General features: G+C 41.4%; 1 protein-coding gene and 1 pseudogene across 1 annotated transcript in view; one reads left to right on the forward strand and one right to left on the reverse strand.

Moving 5' to 3' along the window:
• The window catches only part of LOC147302889 (NACHT, LRR and PYD domains-containing protein 3-like), a 117,183-nt gene that overhangs the window by 40,180 nt on the left and 58,140 nt on the right, over positions 1 to 18,863 (forward strand). The window lies entirely within an intron of this gene.
• Positions 14,798 to 18,502, reverse strand: LOC147302891 (zinc finger MYM-type protein 1-like; annotated as a pseudogene).

Below are 18,863 nucleotides of genomic sequence, written 5' to 3' on the forward strand. Positions count from 1 at the left end.
TAAATGTAAGTGAACAAGTGAGAGATGTGTATCATTTTAACGTTTGATAATGCTCTGCATTCCTGTTCTTGTGAGCTGAGTGAGTCATTGTGAAGTATGTCTTTAGCTAAAAGGAGGTGTAGCAGGAGACTACTGTACCCATAAGGGTGTGTGTGTGGGGGGGGGGGGGGGGTATGATCTAAATTATAATATTGCTGACTGTCTGAGGCAAAATTTCCCCAAATCGAATCGAATCGAATCATGGATTGAATCGATTCGGGCAAGGGTGTCGATTTGGCATGGACGGAGGGGACATGTCCCCACCAATATCCAGCGATTATTGAATTGTCCTCACCAATAATTTGATCTCTTCGAGTAAAGAAAAGCAAACCTGATAGAAAGAAGAAAAAAAAAGATCTGTCAACGTCTCATTCACCCAGCGGTGCCGAAAGAGTTAAATTACGTCCTGTACTGGAGTCCTACCTCATGTGACAAATATGGCCAATGTGATTGGCTGAACCTTTCAGGGAGCTCCGTTGAGTTTTAGCAGCGGCAAGCCTGCGCTGCCAGGAGGAGAGGAGGACGGCAGCAAAGAGGAAGAACCTGGATATAAGAAAGTATTTTTCAGAGAAACCTGTAAGTCACTTAAAGCCAAGTTCACTCATAATGTCACGGTCTGGCTGGCAGACCGTGGGGGTGTAGGGAAGGAGGACACAGGCGCGGTGCTCTATGTACAAGCAGTGCGTTTATTTACAGCGATGGACAGACATGACAATAAATCCCGTGCTCTCCCGACTCCCGTGACGTGTCCTCTTCCCAGTGCTAGTGCTCCTGTCTCCGCTTCTCCGTGATGAGCACCCCGTGCTCGCTGTCCTCTCGTCTCCCCGTAACTCCTGGGGACATAAGAGAGAGGAAGCCGTCAGACACACAATAATGCAGCAGACTCAAACTAGGAACTGGTCGAGAGACTGACGTGAAGCCACGCAATGATCCAGCGTCGGAGAGAGCTCCACCACACTCTCAAATAGCTCCTCCGACAGGCCTGATCAGCTGCAGGTGTGGCCAATCACCTGCCAGGGCCACACACACACACACACACACACACACACACACACACACACACACACACACACACGCGTCTACAAGCAGGGAGAACGAGGGACAGCAATACAAAATACATACATTATAATATTAGTCCATAACTGCTCAGGGTCCTGGGTCTGACACATAAAATGTGTCCGTCACAATAACGTTGCAGGCTATGCTAGGCTTTGGCCCACATCAGTCTAAAACTGTATGTAACCATGAATAACATGTTTTGGAAACTAACAGCACAACATGCAGCACTGTTAGTTCTCTCAGTCTCAGAGCAGTGTTTCTAATTCTAATCTAAGTGAAGCTGTCAGAGAAAACAGCAGCCTCGAGCAGCCAGGATATTAGTTTACAGAGGCTGTTAGAATTATATGCCTAACGTTAAAATGTTGGTGACACAAGAATTTCATCTTAATGGCACTGACGTATTCATAGGTCATAGTTATGATTTTGCAAATATTCCACCTTGTAGTGCAGTTTGCACAACTTGTTTTAAAAATGCACTCAGCCTACAAACATTACTGATCAGTCAAGATCTGCACAAAGTGACAGACACACTGAAGCAGCTCCACATTTTATTCTTATTGTCATGTATGTCCTATTTGTCAGGTGACAGAAGAAGCAACACAAAGCTCAGAGAGCAATGGTGACACAAGATCACAGGTGGAATTGGATGATGACGCAGAATGAGAAGAGCGAAAGTGGATCGCTAAATGAAACGGATGAACCAGAACTGGTTTGTAAAAATGCTGCAGCTTCAGTGGTGTGGAACTGGTTTAGCTTTCGTCCGTCAGATACACAACAAAGCACTATTTTTGGTAGAGCATGCTAGCGGGCCGTCGTTATTACCGTGTTGTTTGGAAAATACGGCGCACTTAAAATCAATCCTTTGATTTTTCTGAAAGTCGACAGAGCCCCTTATAACCCCGTGTGCCTTATGTATGAACTCTGGTTGTGTTTACTGACCTCGAAACGATTTTATGTGCACGGCGCTCGAAAATCTGTCAGATGTTTCAGTACGACTTTGCTAAGCTACCACCGCTTGATGGATTGTCGGAGCGTTACGGCTGTCGTAGGCAGGAGCCTCGCGGAGTGAGCCATGTCTCCGTGACGACCAGGACACAGCAGTCACGGACGATTGGCTGTGCGGCGAGAAGTAGGTTCAGTTCGTCTATTTTGTTGACGACCGACCGTGCGCTGGTCAGAAAGATGCTCGGGAGCGGTGGTTTGAAAGGCTGCTTCTTTAGCCTGGCCAGCAGGCCCGACAGGCATCCCCGCTTTTGTTTGCGTTCCTTCCGCCGCCTGCGTTTCTTGGCAGAGCCGATAACAATCCACGGAGCACCCGATGTTCTCGCTATCTCCGGGGGGATGTTGTGCACCCTCTGATAATCACTGGTAATGGGGATCTGGCTTTATATATCCGATCTTGCATAATTCCAGATGGTTGTAGGAAAATTTGGCTTCACAATAAGGAAAACAAAAGAAGAAGAAAAAGTGGAGAAACAAAAAAGAAAGGCACCCAAGTGGAGAGCATAGAGCCGCTGCGTCTGTGCGCGCCGCCATCTAGTATACTTCTTCTAGTACACAGCCTGGAGGTGTGTTTGGGGTCATTGTCCTGTTGAAAACTGGTCCCTAAATGCAATTTCTCAACGAGAAGTTTGGGCTCGGGTGAGTCTGCGTGCTGAAGATATCTACCTATTCGGAACCATGGTAACAGGGTTCTGGCTGATCGGAGCTGGCTTGAGAAAGCGGAACCGGCTGTTCAAACCCCCACAAGGCTGCCCGCTGGGATTGGAACGATGGGAGAGGCGTGAGTTTCTCAAAATGGGCTCATTGAGTCAGCACGGATAAGATCTTGGAGAGGCTACGGCTGCTGTGAATACTCAGAATAAGATCTCTGACTGCAGACTGGATACATCTCGGAAGGGCTCGCTCAGAATAACATCTCTGGGCGCAAATTGGATGACATCTCGGGGAAGCACACTGCCGTGAGTTCTCAGAATCGGCTCCTTGAGCACAAGAATGACAACATCACAGAACGCAAGTATGGCGAAGCTCGCGGCTCTCCAACGGGAGATTGAGAGACCAGTGTTGGACTGTAGAACTGCTTTGAAATTCATATGAGCTGTTCGCACTAAAGTAAAAAGCACCATCACTTATGCGGAGACCCTCTCGGCGCCAGCTGTGGGCTCAAGGCTGGAGCCGAACAAAAACACCCTGATAACGACTGTGTTGAGTCTGTTCCTTCCTATTCCATGCAAGGCCACCTGGGTTGGCTGGAAGACTGTTTACTTAGCCTGGCAGGGCGAAGGACACTGTCTCAGCTGAACCCTGGACACGCACACACATACAGGGAGTGCAGAATTATTAGGCAAATGAGTATTTTGTCCACATCATCCTCTTCATGCATGCTGTCTTCCAAGCTGTATAGGCTCAAAAGCCTACTACCAATTAAGCATATTAGGTGATGTGCATCTCTGTTGATAGGTTTGTAGCTTGAACCCATCCGCTGGAACGTTGAAGACAATATAATTACACTGCAAAGCAAGACACAAGTAGGCAAAGACTTCATGTTTCTCGTGCACGGGAGAAATGACCGGACAAAGCGCCATTCCTTCGCTTGACCCCAATCACTCTCGTCCGTCCTCCCGTACCACTGTTCTTTTATTGAGGTTACATGAATATGCATAGGTTCATTAACATATGACGTCTACATACACACAAAGAGTACCTTGCCTGTGTGTGTGTGTGTGTGTGTGTGTGTGACTTGTGTGAGGTCAAGATGTGACCCTGTGAAGACTCCCCAAAGCTGGTGCCAGAAGTCTGGGTCCATCTAACAAAAGGCTCTTATACTTAAACAGATATACGTGTGTTTGCTATACCATAAATCAGCAAAAGAAGATACGACCTCTCCTCTGTAGGGGAGTGAACTCACCCCCCTCTTCATGCTACACAGAGTTGTTACAGACCTCCTAGAATGAGACATTCTTTCAATCTACAAATGATTATATACTTCTAAGCATATATAAGTAAATATTTCTAAGCATAAATGACAATCAACAATACAAAACCTATCACTCCCTATTCTGGTATTTTAAAGAGTACTTAGCAGAAATATTAAACAACCTAACTAATAGGGTTGCAAACTCCCAGCAAAAAAAAAAAACTAAAGGGAACCATCGCCCACCCTCTGCCTCGTGGTGCTTAATCGACATAATCGACTTTAATTTAATGCATGTATTTAAAAAAAATGCACAGAAATCAATTATTTTTCAACAACAATTAAATAGATTCAACATCTTTCTTCAACAGAACTGCAGACTGCACAGATGGTATCTTCCCAAAGGAAAAAGTACTATAACTTACTAGGGTATATATTAGACTTAATAGTTACTATATACAATATTAGATTTCTATACATTTTACGTTAGATAAAAACTTTGGTTATAAGATTCAGATAATTATTTATTAAAAGCGAGACATTTTAAACGAGAATAAGAAAGAAAAGTATTTCTTTGTGCCCCCCTTTTCCCTGTTAATGCCCCAGCTGGCCCCCTGGCAAAACCGTGCTAGACCCGCCCCTGCACAGTTACCAGCTGTCAGCTACTTATAGCATTAGGCATTAAAGTAATATTAAATAAATTCTAACAACAGCTTATCAAGCTTAAACGTGCTGCTGTGGTTTATCTGCTGGTTTCCTCTTTCTGGCGCAAAGTGGGAAACAAACAAGAGAGACGGAACTTGCGATCAGCTGATCATTGATTAGTTTCATGATTGAAGTAGCAGCAGGAGAGGGAGGGGGAGAGGAGGCGCGGCAGTCGCTCCATATATCGGTTGTTAAGCTTAACGTGGGAATGCGTTACAAACATTGAGAGAGAAACTTACAAACTTGCTTTACTTCTCTAGGACAGCTTTCACTGAGAAGAAATGCCGATTTGGAAACATGTAGCGAGGCGCTAAATGCTCCACCAGACAACCGAGAGGTCTCTTGTTGTCACATGCAAGAAAGCATGCTCTGAAGAATATCCAGGTAGATAACTGTGGCGATATGTTGGTTATATTACTTTAAAGTGCAACTGGCTAATTCTTATTTTAGCCAACTCGAAAAGTAAAAATGATGCAACGACCTTGAAATAACACATTTATCTCACTGAAACATGTCATTTAAATAAAAACATTTACTGAAATTAAAATAAATATACTGAATATAATATGGCTCAGATTTAATGGAATATAATGATCCTTTTGTGTTGCTGTTAAAGAAAGGGATAATGTGTGATTACTGTTTTTAAACTATGGGCTACAAACTAAATCCTTTTATTATTTCTGTCCTCGGTTTTAACTCATTAATAATCATTAGGATGAAGCCCCCTAAAAAACAACGTAAAGGTCATGAAAATGTAAACAATTTGGCATTTTGATGATGCATCATCCACATTAAAAAGTATAGATCATATCAGCCCTGTATTTACTTGTATCGGATACATAAAAAATCTTTCCGTATCGCACAGCACTACAGAAAGCTCTTTTCTAGGGTTGTATTAAACATCTGTAACTACCGTAACTCCTGATCCATTTCCTCAATTAAAAGAAGTCCAATGATTCCTGAGAGCAGCAACTCTGCACTTTTCATTAATATTTGCATCATTACGGTAATCCCAGGTACATTGTTGCAGCAGCCCCGTGAAGGCAAAGGTTGAGAGAATAGTGAGTGAGCGTGATGGAACAATGTTATCACACGTTTGGCTTCTTTTTACCATGTTTGTTTGTTTTGTTCTTTCATGTGTTATTTACCAAGATTTGGATGGTGTTCTGCCTCGAGTTACCATAATGTCCCTAACATCACAAAAAAGCACAGAGTTGCTGCTTTCAAGAACTGCTGGAATTTTTCATTTGCCCCAATGGTTCAAGACTCAAGTTAGGCTAAAAATACTGGGACCAGTTTAAATGGGTTCATGTGTGTCAGCTGCATCGTCACTGCTGCTCTTATGTTATGTGTTTTTGTTGAAAACTAGGTGCTGTTTGGGCTTAATGATGTCAAACTTTTCATTCACTTGTTTGCTCCTAAATACGTTTCTATTGCAGGTCTTTTCCAGTTGAAAATGTGAGTGAGCACTACACAAATTAGTGACACTGAAATACACTGAAAAGAAAAACAACTAAACTAAATCCAAACAAAAACAACTAAACGAAGTAGTTACACACGTTATAGAATATATATACTGGGCATACAAGCCTGGCCTAAGCTTTCTGTCAGGAAGACTGCAGCAGTCCAGGAGTTGGGTTAACTGTCTTTAAGTTCCACAGAAGAAATGTTTACATCAAAGTGCTTGCCAGGCTTAATCCAAATTAGGTACAGCCATACTTGAACTTATCATTGTATAGTATGTGGGACTATGAGCAATGGTTTTCTGGAAACAGAAACAGGCAATTTTATCATTAGTAGAGTCACAAATAACTAGAAAACAATTGAAAACATAATGTACTCAACACAGCAATATCTCACAATATCCACAAGGGGTCACTATAGCTCATATATTGCCTAAATAGCACGTCATACAAATTGCCAATCATAAGGCACGGACATGGCAAGCTAGCCACAGTTAAACTAAACAATAGAAAAGTCCTTTATTTGTAATACCGCTGGATGTAATGACTGCGGGAGATTACAGCCACTGCTATTAACTTAGTGCCAAATAATCCTACCAACATGGTATCAAAGAACTGAGGCATAACTTTAACATGCACAAACAATTATAACAGCTTCATGCGAGTCATCCTGCCAAAAGGACTAACACTCACAGGTTCATAAACACACAACTTAATCACACGAAACAACTGCGATGCTCTGCAGTGGCACCTTTAGTCACTCCCACTCTGCGTGCTGAGCACATGCCCACTGATACGCTTATTTCCTTTGAGTGTGCTTGATTTCTGCCTCTAGACATTCTGAGGCCGAGTCAGAGCAGGAAACTTGAGCACACGTGGTCTCATTAAATCAGACAGCTGGAGTCATTTAAAAAGGATCTTTTAAGCAGTGCTGTCCCTCAGCTTCATAGTAGATCCATCTATGGATCAGTTTGAAAATCCTAGCTGTCTTCTTTCCAGTTATCATGTTACAAGATTTTAAGAAAACTTGAACGCTGATCATGAGTTGAATGCCACTGATCTTCAAAATCATCCAAGCTTTTTGATAAATGCACACAAAAGTCGGGTGTCCATGCCACCCGCATGCAAGGTGACAAAAATACCCCAATCAGCCTTTCAAGCTGACAGCTAAAGAAACCATTTCACCAGATTTAGCTTCTTGGATATTGTGTTCACTATACTGTGTTCAAAATGTACTTCTCATTTAATAGAAGAAATGTAATCATGTCAATATAGAGGATTTCAAATTCTCACTCCGGTAATTAAAAAAAAGAAAAAAGTAGGATAAGACATGAGAAACTCCTTGAAAAGGACAGTCTCCATTATAGCACCTCATGGAAGCTTTGTTAGACGACCTGTCATTAAAAACTAGAAAGACCATCCAGCATCGGGAGCTTTCAGACTTCCAGGTATGACAACAAGCCTATTGCTGGTTTGCCCACTCTGACTGTGTCAGTATTTGCTCCACATACCAACTGCTCTGACCCTAAAGTAAGCCAGAATCCCACACAGCCATATGTAGGCACATTCCAACCACAAAGAATAACTGGGGATTCTTCATCCTGTAAACATCCTGAAAAACTGGTTTTGGTGGTTTGATGGGAACAGATCCTCACCTGATCAGGAATACCAACGATCACCCCACCACTCATGTCTTGTTGGGAAATGTTTGCAGTCCTCAAGCTGTGAAAGTCATCAGGTGCAGCAGTCATGAATACCATGTAAACATCCCTGTTGGTAGGACAAACAAATAACAGTGGGATTCATTCGAGAAAACAGAACTTGTTTGATTCCCTGTCTGACAAAAAGAAATTAATGCAACGTAAAAATTAGATTTAAAAAATCAGCAGCATCATATGTAACCAGCTCCTAAATTACATATTGTTATAATTACACAAAATTTGTTCTAAAGCCCAAACTGCTCCTGGTATATCTGACTTTTAGCACCTCCAAGCCTGTAGTCATCTTGGTTATTAGTTAGGCCCCTCCCCCGTGTGTCGCTATGTGTATAGGCACTGTTAATGCTAGCATGAACAGATCATTCTTGCTGGCTGTTGTAGTGGCTTGAGCTAACTCTCATCCCAACTGTTTATATTTGGTTATAGGAGCTGGAGTGGGCATTAATGCTCCACAATTTACAAGCTGGGACCTGCCGCTAATCCATGGTTAAAGCCTTTACCCACATCAACACTGCAGGCAGAGGCTAACATCTGCAATACTATTAATAATTACACATAACTGTAGCAACAACAAAGAGAGGCTCGAACAAGAAAGGCTTGAAACCCTTAGAAAAGACTGATCAGAGTTGGTTCAATGAACTCTGATCATGTTCATTCGGAGTTAAGCTCGTGTGTGTTTAGAGACAGAAAGCCATCATGTTACCAGGATTCTCCAGAGAAACACAGAAATAAAGAGCAGAGCCTCCATCTTCATTTAGTGGACAGAGGAATATGATCACAAATCAGTGTGGGCCAAAATTTGTATCTTAAAAACTAGGAGGGGATAAAGTTATACCAACATACTGTAATATTTTATAATATACACTAGCAAGCTTTCATGCTGTGTGTGATATTAAAAATATTGTATTGTGTGATATCACATTCTATTGTGATACAGCATTTTAATCTGACCTTTGATTTCTAAATGCTTCATTAAACTGTCAAATATACAAATATAGACAACTGTGGGATTTGTCTAAAGTATTTGCATATGCCATAGAAATGTTAGCACTCACAGTTTACTGGGCAAGGTTTATGCAAAGTTTCAACAAGACCAGTCCACTTATGACAAACGCGATCATACGAGCATTATAGTACGATGCAGTCTCTGCATGATATGACTATCTATTCAGCTGTAACCTGACAGGGACAAAGTCTAGGAGACAGAAACTGAAGATAGACACCATTTACTGATGGACCTGTTATATTAGGTGACAATTCCACGTGAAAGTCAAAAGAAATGAATACATACAGGGCAAGTCTTTATGAGGCAAACATGATATGCATCTCACACGAAAGCGATTTAGGTGATTTTCTGTGAGAAATGTGTAAAAAGATCCGTACTCTGAATTTCAGATACTATTGATCTGTTTGTTGTGTGTCTGAGGGTTTACGCAGGGACGTTTTGTGTAAGCACTGATTGCTACAGTAGCATCCAATCAATGCTTACAGTGCAAAGAAACTGGCCTACAGTCTGACAGCTGCATTAATGTCTACACAATCTAAGAGTTTGAAAGATGGACACACGTGAGATGATCATAAATCCACAACAGAATCCTTTCTGTCCTAACATACTGATGAGAAAATAACTGAAGCACTCGTGTCAAGAACAACAACAACAAAGGGAAACATGCCTAACTTGGATTTCAGTGATTGTGAAAACAAACATATGCAAATGAATTTCCTCTGTGCGCTTTGCCTAATTCAGGAAATCACTATCAATCAAGTTGAGTGTGAGTCAGTGAGTATGTTATGTTCACATAGACTGTTACCTCAGGGGCTAACTTACCAGATGAAATGAACCTTTATGGAACGGAAACCCAGAATTTGTTTCAAGTCACATTTTAGCTTAACCTGCATGGTGGAAAGTGCCTGTACCAGAGACATGATTGTTGCTGCTTAGGTTAAAATATCTAGTATATGTCAATAATGTAACAAAAAAGAAGAAGAAAATCTGTGGCGGTGTAAAAGTCCCACTAAATGCGTCTCTCGGTGTACATCTAAACTATATAACGATTAACCGCCAACTGTGAGTTCAATTTAAATTTTCCTTTACAAATGTGTGTTTGTTTAGGAAGGAAAGAAATGTGTGCACACAGTGTTCGGCAATATAGACTCAAAGGCAGCACCAAGACTGGCACGAGACTATTTCCACTGCACTGAGGGTGGGAACTCCAGGCCTCGGGGCCGCTGTCCTGCAGGGTTTAGATGTGTCCTTGATCCAACACAGCTGATTTAAATGGCTCATTTTGAACGTTGACATATACATCAAGGAATGGACCAGCCACTGCACTGATGTTAAACCAGTTCAGAAGTTCATTTATCATCATGAACCACCAATTTATGAGCAGACAAACCAAAGTACACTCCAAGATTCAGTTGCTTGTAGAAGCACGTTTAGCAGCAACAGCTCAAAGTCATTGTTTTCTGTATGACTATCAGTCTCTCACATCATTGGGGAGTCATTTAGGCTCACTCTTCTTTATAATGTTGCTTCACTTCATTGAGGTTTGCACAAATTTGTTTATGCAAAACTCACGACCACACGACTTCTATTAAGCTGAGCTTTAAACTTTCTAAAATATAAAACCTGCTAGACACCGGTGTTGTGCCAAAAAGTGATTGTCTGCCAAAAACTGATTTCCGGTATTTGCCAAAAAGTGATTGCTCGTATTTAAACTGCTATAAGTAACTTGTTGGGCTATAATATGTGAAACATATGTCAAATGCTTCCCTCATGGATGACATAAAGTCATCTTGAGCCACAAACAACATTCGTGTAACAAGGTAGAAGCTGCGATCAGTTTTTGGCAGCGACTTTTATATAACCTTTATTTATGTAGTTAAAAAAATCTCATTAACATTAAACATGTCTTTTGTAAGAGTAAGTTGGCCAAGAGGACAGCAGCAATGGCAGCAAATATTACAATAGTTCAGTAAAAATATTTTAAGTGGGGATAAAGGAGCGGATTGGTTATAATGTAAGTACAATAACACAGAGTTGTAAAGACACTTGAAACACAGATTTCTTTTTAATTCTATATAAAACCCCTTTGTAAACCCTGTTCAGCGATGTTAGGGTCCCTGGGTCGTTGACCCAGTGTTTTGTGTTTTTGGTTCTTTGATTTTGTTATTTCATTATATTCTAGCTTTGCTTTATGGGTTTTAGGATTATTCTTAGTTTAGGTTGTCTGGGTGGGGTTTGGTTAGAGTTTTAGTGTTCTGGTTTTCTGTCTGTGTTCCATAGTTGCTGTCTCCCCTATCTGCTGTCTCCCCACGTCCAGTCAGTGGCTGTATCCCAATTCAGGGTCTGCAGCCTTAAGGGCCGCATTTTAAGGCCGATTACATCAGAGCGACGCGACGAAGGCTGTCCCAATTCGAAGGCTGCTCGAAATGCGGCCCCCAAATGCGTCCTTCATTTCCCTGAATTTTAAGGACGTGGCAGTGTAGACTTCGTGGCCCAACATATCCCAGAATGCATAGCGCGGCAGTGGGTGTGGATAATTTTGCCGAAATAAAACGGCGGATGAGGGGCGCCCGAAGAGTAAACTTTAAGTAAGTACTGAATATTATGTCACTTATTTATGTGCAAATGTTTAATAACGAAGAACATTAAAACATTACTGTTGGCCACATGTCGGCAAAGTTATGTGACATTAGTGACGTTTGTACTAACTTGGTTTTAAAGCCTTTACTTTCAAATATACGCCGTTCAATAGCTGAGCTTAATCTTACAGAGAATGATCAAAGCTCATGTAGAAACAAACAAACAAATGAACAAAAGATTTTCTCCTTCATTTCTGTCAAACAAAGCTGTAAGACACGTTTCCAGCTGTTGGTATCATGGTTGCTAGGCAACCTGGGCAGCGCAACGGAGGCTAGACCGTCCCATTTCACAAGCCTCGCACTTCCGGCCTTAGCGGTCTTTGAGCACGCGGCCCTTGAGGATCGTTGAGGCTGCGTACTTTAAGGCTGCAGATCCTGAATTGGGATACAGCCAGTGTCTGTGTCTGCCCTGGTCCCACGTCTCTGTTCCCTTTGTTATAGAGCCTGCCTGAGTCTGTGTTATGTTTCCTGTTTTACTTTGAAAGTCCATGTCTGATGTTAATGTGTCTGGTTTTGCTTCCTCTTGTCTCGTTAGGCCTGATTTGCCCCAGCTGTGTTTCCCTCCTGTTACCCATTCCCTGATTGCTCCCTCTGTGTATTTAAGCCCTGTGTTTCTTTGTGTCGGTGTCGTGATCTGCTTTTATTTATGCTGTGTGTTCTGGGTGCCTGGTCATGTAACGTTATTTGGATTTTTGTTACGTTTTGCCACTTTTTGCCATCCAGCAATAAAAGCTGAGTTTTGAGTTACTTTCCGCCTCCGAGTGTCTGCACTTTGGGTCCTTCTACTTCCACTCTTGCCTGCACACAGCCTTAACCTGACAACCGAAGTCTATTTACCAACGTACGTAAAGATATTACACATAAAAAATACACAGAAACATTGGAAATCACTTTTTGGCACAACACCGTAACCTCTCCAGAGGTGGTATCAATATTAATATCTCTAAACCCTATAAATGTTTCTTTTAAAGTCTGACGAAAGGAAGGAGCTGCGAGAAGTGTGCCTCTCAACCGGTGGCTCGCTCAATAATGTCTGGCTGTGCAGCTGAAACCTTTTTGACCCACCAACAGTCACACAGAGGCCACAAAATCTCACATGCGGGTTTCACTCTTTCAGGCGGAGTCTCTCTAAGAAATTCTAGTTTTAACTTCAGTTCAAATGCTTCATCTTCTGTGAATCGAGTCAAATTAGAAAAAACTAAATATAAAACAGGTTTAAATGAACAAAAAAGAAACTCATCTGATCATTGTTAACATACACAGTGAGCACTCATGCAGGTTCATCAAGACTTTGCTTTTCTAAAAAAGATCTAAAGATTTGCAGGAGGAAAAACTGAATAACACCTTTAAAATGTTAGTTTTTCCCTTTTTTTGTTCGATTGTAACGTGATTAATACAAAATATTTTAAAGAAAACATTTTAAATAAAGAAAAACTTACCTAATTAATCATTTTATCCTGTGATTTCTTTATTTCGCAATATTTTTTACTGATTAAACATGTTGTTTGTGTTATTGTTACGGCTGCTTTGATGATTTAGGATTCAGTTTTGCTGCATGTTATCATTAAATCCTGTTTCGCCTGCTTTGCAAGAAAAATAACAGGAGACAATGTGATTAGGGCTGAGTATCAATTTCAATTCCTACAACTGCTTCAGTTCCCATTAGTAGTAATACCTACACTTTTTTTGATTTCACTTTTCTAATAGTTTCACAGGCTAATAGTTTTTAAACAGAATAGCACAAACAACATGTATCCCTTTAGAAATCAAACTGTGAGACTTCTAAAAGCACATATTCACACCTAGCCACACTAGCACTGTATCAACCCCCAATGTTCCTTTAATGCAACTAGCCCTATAATTATCTACTAGTCACAAACACACTGCAACAGTAAGACTTGTTGATTACACATAGATGATTTATCTACTTTAGGAGCATTTGACTTTTTCTTTAGCGCTCCGAAAAGACACAGAGGCTAATAGTTTTAAATAGAGCACCACAAACAACAACAGGTATTCCTTTAGAAATAAACTTTTCTGGTGTTACTTCTAAAAACTACAGATTCTTAACTAGTCACACTCTGCAACAGTTAGACAGAGTGGGTTACAGTTAGGCCCCCAACAGTCAGCAAAAGAAGTCATAAAACAATAAAAGAGGCTCCCTTTATCAAGAGCATCCCAGCACTCACACATCCCAACTGTAGTTCCATAGTTTTTCCACCTTTTTCATTACAAACAGTTCCTTTATCTTATCTTATCATGTCAGAGGTCAACTGAAACCATGTCCACCTGAACCTCCAAAGGTTTTGCACCTTTTCTTACACCCCACACCTTTATCTCTGCAGGCAGACAATTACACCTCCTACTGACTAACTGTACCTCTATAGTTTCCACCTTTTTTCATTACAAACTGCTCTTTTATCTGTCAATTACACTTTCTACAGACCAACTGAACCTCCATAGGCTTTCCACCTTTCTTCTTTACATCCTGCTCTTTTATCTCTACATCTCAGAGCCCAACTGAAACCAAGTCCACCTGTATAAAAACACCCTAATCAGAAACCCTGTATTTTTCCTCAGCACTTCACAACTACCGCAAGGTATAGCGTTTTAACTTTTTATTTTTTCGGATCCCAGACACAGCGGTGTGAGGTACTTAGCACACAGTTTGGACATGTAGATAACATCGTTTGTTTGGAACACAGCAGCAGAGAGGTAGAATTCACATGAGTTTAATTTAATCAAACCTCATTTTACGGCTCTAAGTGGCTCCTCATCACGAGCCAATTCACCATTTTATTTAAATATCTGAATTTTCGGAATGATGATCCAAGCGGGACACAGAGGCTGCTAGTTTTAACACACCAGAATGCAAATATAAATAAAAGCCTGACTATCCTGAGAGCTGCAGCGACACCGTTCTTTCACACGGATGCCTGGATGTGCGTTGGAGCCGACTTTGCTACCCGCACAGAGCGTTTCTGACCTACGGGCGTTGCTTATACAATAGAGAAAAGCAACAATACAGCGCGTTTCTCTGCTCCAAGACATCCCAGGGCCTTTCACAAGGTAAGCATGTCTGTTATACCCAGAGCATAAATGTCTGTATGTCAGCGCTGATTATTCAAACCCTGTTTAAAATGTGACACATATGTTGTCTGAAAACAAATCCTCTAAATTTGCAAAGTTACTGATTTAAAAATATATTTTCAAATTTTTAGTTGCATGACAAACATATGATAGACCAGGGGCGTCACTAGGTTTTAAGGACAGGGGGGGCTTAGCCCCCAAGAGATGCACACGACATGAACGAACGTAGTGAATGAGCACAAAATTTCACAAACAGAAAACAAAGACTGAGAAATTGTTTTCCTACTTTTTTGGACAGATTAAACATCCTAGGCCACCAATAGATCTATTGTTTTATTTCAGTCTGCTTTATAATACAGTACAACAAAAAAACAGAGGAAATGTGTTTGCCGCATCAATAACAAGAAAAAAACTGAAAATAAAAAAGTACATTTTTCTGGCTGCAATCACCAGTTACTTGGTGGGTGGAAGCATCAAAGAATGACGTCTGTTTTTAAGAGTGGCAAATCGGTCAATCACTCTGTTGTGACTCAGATGCTAAAGCGTGTCTTTTTCAATAGACATGACTGCAAGACTGTGAAGTCTTTTCTGACCCATTGTTTGACGCAGCCAGGAGTGCAGCCGACGCAGTGCACTAAAGGACCGTTCGCACGAGCAGCTGCTGACAGGCACTGTTAGGGCAACTTGGATGGTTGCCTTCAGAGAGGGAAACATGTCTGAATCAAGGAGGTTGTACACAGACAACATATTTTTGGGTGGACATCCAGCCTCTGTTTTCCGGGTAAGAAAGTTTCTGGCCACCAGAACCTCCTCTTTTTTCAGGTCAAGTCTGTAGTGCTTTGCAAGTTCATTCAAGTGTGGTTCACTCAAGAAGTTCTCAGATTTAGGACTGCATGCCTGGACGCCTTTTAGCAGCCCTGCATCTACACTGCAAAATCTTTGATCAAGCTCGCCAACCATCCGATCCACACAAGGGAAAAGTAACTCTCTTTTCAATGTGTCTGAGTTGTTCAATTCAGTGCGTGAACCCACAGTTGCCTCCAGGACAAAATCCTCCATTTTCCTCTGTTTGTGCCTTGTCTTGGCACCTGGTTCAGGGATACTGTGGGTGTTACACAGGGCCTTGGTTTTCTCATACAGCTCTGTAGCAAATGCATCTGAGTGTTTGCCCTTAAGTGTGTCACACACAGCTTGTTTGCAGATAAAAGCTTCTGCCAGGTCTAAAGTCTCTTTCTGCAGGAATTTGTGGAGTCCTTCGGTTACAGACAGAATCGACTGAAACATCAGTAGTGCATAGACTGCTGAGAACTTGTAGAGCTTTGCTCTGAGACCAACAGCTATGGGGGATCCAATTGCAGATAGGCACTCCAAAATGGCAGGCAATGTCTCAAGAACTGCACTGATTGATCGCAACTGACATGCCCAGCGAGTGTTTGAAAGTTGCACAAGCTCAGTTTTTGTCAATCCAAGCTTTGCCTGAGTCTCCATGAACTTATGATGATTGACTAGGGAGGTGCTGAAGAAAGAATACACACACTCCAACAAGCTGAAAAGCTCCACAGCCTCTGGGACAGCCTTGCAAGTATTGCACAAAACCAGGTTGAGTTGATGAGCATAACAATGCACATAGATAGCCTCAGGATGGAGCCTTCTAAAATGTGCTTGTACACCTCAGTGGAGCCACTCATAACGGCTGCACCATCATATGTTTGTGCTACACACTTAAGCTCTGCAAGACCATAGTTTTGGATCTGCTGCTGAATCTCATTTGCAATGGACTGGGCATCAAATGATTTTATCTCTGCAAGTGCAAGGAAACGCTCCTTCACTGCCCCCTCTGACACGTACCTGACACAAACAGCTAACTGCTCTGCCTTTTTATCCCTTGCCTCATCCACCATGATGGAATAGACTTTAGACTTTGTCATTTCAGATACAATGACACTAGTAACTTCCTGGGCACAACAGTCAATCATGTCATTCTGGGATGTTGGTGAGATATACTGTGCATTTGATGGGGGATTATGTTTTTGAAGAAAAGGATCAAACTCCTTCAAAAGCTCCATGCACGCAAGAAAATTCCCTCTGTTTGGGCTGTCTTCACCTTCATCATGGCCACGAAAAGGGAGTCCCTGTCTCCCTAACATAGAGGTGACTGCAACAATTCGTCTGAGATACTCTCTTCTTTCGACTATCTCACTCACATTTGCAGTTGCTATCATCTGTGCAACGTTTCCCTGTTTGCTAGTTCCCTGGTAGCTTTTCCATGTAACAACACTGTCCTTATGTGTTTGTGCCATCTCATGCTTGCCAAAGATGACTAAAGCTTTCTTCCAGTTCTTGCAACCGTTACTGACCAAACTATCATGTTTGATGTTTTTGCCAAACACTCTACATGGGAAGCAGAAAGCTGCACTCTGGTTGACTGAATATTCTAACCAGTTGTGCTTTTCAAACCAGCTGTGGTTAAATGCCCGCTTCTGTGTACCAAAAGTATCATGTGGATAGCTCTTCAGCTTCACCTGTCTGGGCCCTGTGTCTTTGTCACCTAAATCAAACCCTGTAGTAGAATGAGTTGCTGCAGCTGCTTCATCATTTTCCCTCTCTTGGCCTGTTTGCTCTCCTCTCTCTGTAATAACTTGATCTTCCTCTGCCTCTCGATCTATTTGCTGCAGCTCCTCTGTCTCTCCTTGCTCTCTCTGACTTGAACTTGCCTGTTGACCTTTTTCTCCCTCAGCCACTCCTTCTGCCTCACCCTTCAAGATACATTAAAACATACTGAATTGTAATGTAAATTGCTAATATCATGACTTCTGCTCCCGCTCCACAGTAATTTGTTGCTCCCAAATATTTTGAAGTTACAAACATTATATTTTGAGCACGCATGTGACTAAAATGGTTGCAATTTAAAGCCCTGAAAAATATTACTAAATTACTTGAATTGAAGTAATATTAAAATAGAACCCTCAAAAATATGTGAGTCAGGCTAATTTGACTTATATACATATCTCTCTCTTTGCTCTCTCCACTTTCTAACCTTGACTCTCCTAAATAAAAGCTCAAGTTAAACAGGTCTTATATGTTGTACCGTGACTGAAATGTTTCATATTTCATATCCATATTGAGTCCCATAAAATTCTAATCAGACTGTCTCCATCACAAATGACTCCATCCTTTGACTCACCTCTCCAGCAGACGTCTCTCCCCTCTGCCTCTCTGTGCTCCTCTGCCCTGACTCCTACAGGTTAATGGGGATGGAGTGATTATTATTATTTCCACTGATGATAACCATACCTGAATGAGCTCAGCTGGATTTTTCAGAGCTAAAACGAGTGACAGAAATTAACATTATGCTAACAATTTAACTTAGTGCGCTAGCCAGGTTTTTATTTACAAAATGGGGAACACCTGGTTCATTATTTACATGGGATTCTCTGCTGTTAGCTGGAGCTAACTAATTGTTACTACCAGCCAGTGATGAAGACTTACTTTCTTGAAAAACTTGCGTATATCCATGATTTCTTGCCGTTTGCCACATGCACGCTAGTGTTTCTGCAGGTGTATACGAGCGGAGTGTAAAGTAGCAGTGAAAACGAGGACTGGATTTTCAGTCATGTGGATGTCCCCTGTGAACAACTGGAAGGGATTGGATAACGAAGCACTGACGCTACCTTAACAATGTAAAGCGAAAGGGACCAACCGAGTTATGATCATATTTGTGTGAATAGCGACAGGTTTATATTATTATTTCTTTAAACTCATATTCCTGCATCTTTATATTGAATTTGTCTGCAAGTTCTGTAAAAAAAAAATCGAATAAGTTAAAAAAAAAAAAAAAAACTAAAAAAAACCCCCACCAAATTATTTAGGGGGGCTTAAGAATATTTTAGGGAGGCTTCAGCACCCCTAAAATAGGCCTAACGACGCCACTGTGATAGACTCTTGAGCATATTTATTTATATAGCTACATTCACAATGGTATAACCGTGCTAAATAAAAGATGCCCAAGCACCAATGCACTCTAATGCAAACCTCTAAAAAAAATAAATATTCTTCTTAGGAAGACCAGAGAGCTGGGCATTACAGTAATCAATGCGACTGGTAATAAAAGCATGCATCAGCATCTCCGTGTTGGCCCGAGAGAGAATAGGGCGGACTCTGGCTATATTCTTTAGATGATAAAATCCAATTTTGGTTACATGTTTAACATGTGGGATAAAACCAAGCTCA

The sequence above is a fragment of the Aulonocara sp. 'chitande type north' Nkhata Bay genome, linkage group LG23 (assembly GCF_057382095.1).
Source record: "Aulonocara sp. 'chitande type north' Nkhata Bay isolate Kocher_YH1m ecotype deep benthic linkage group LG23, A_spYH_male_GT1.1, whole genome shotgun sequence".
NCBI classification, from domain to species: domain Eukaryota; kingdom Metazoa; phylum Chordata; class Actinopteri; order Cichliformes; family Cichlidae; genus Aulonocara; species Aulonocara sp. 'chitande type north' Nkhata Bay.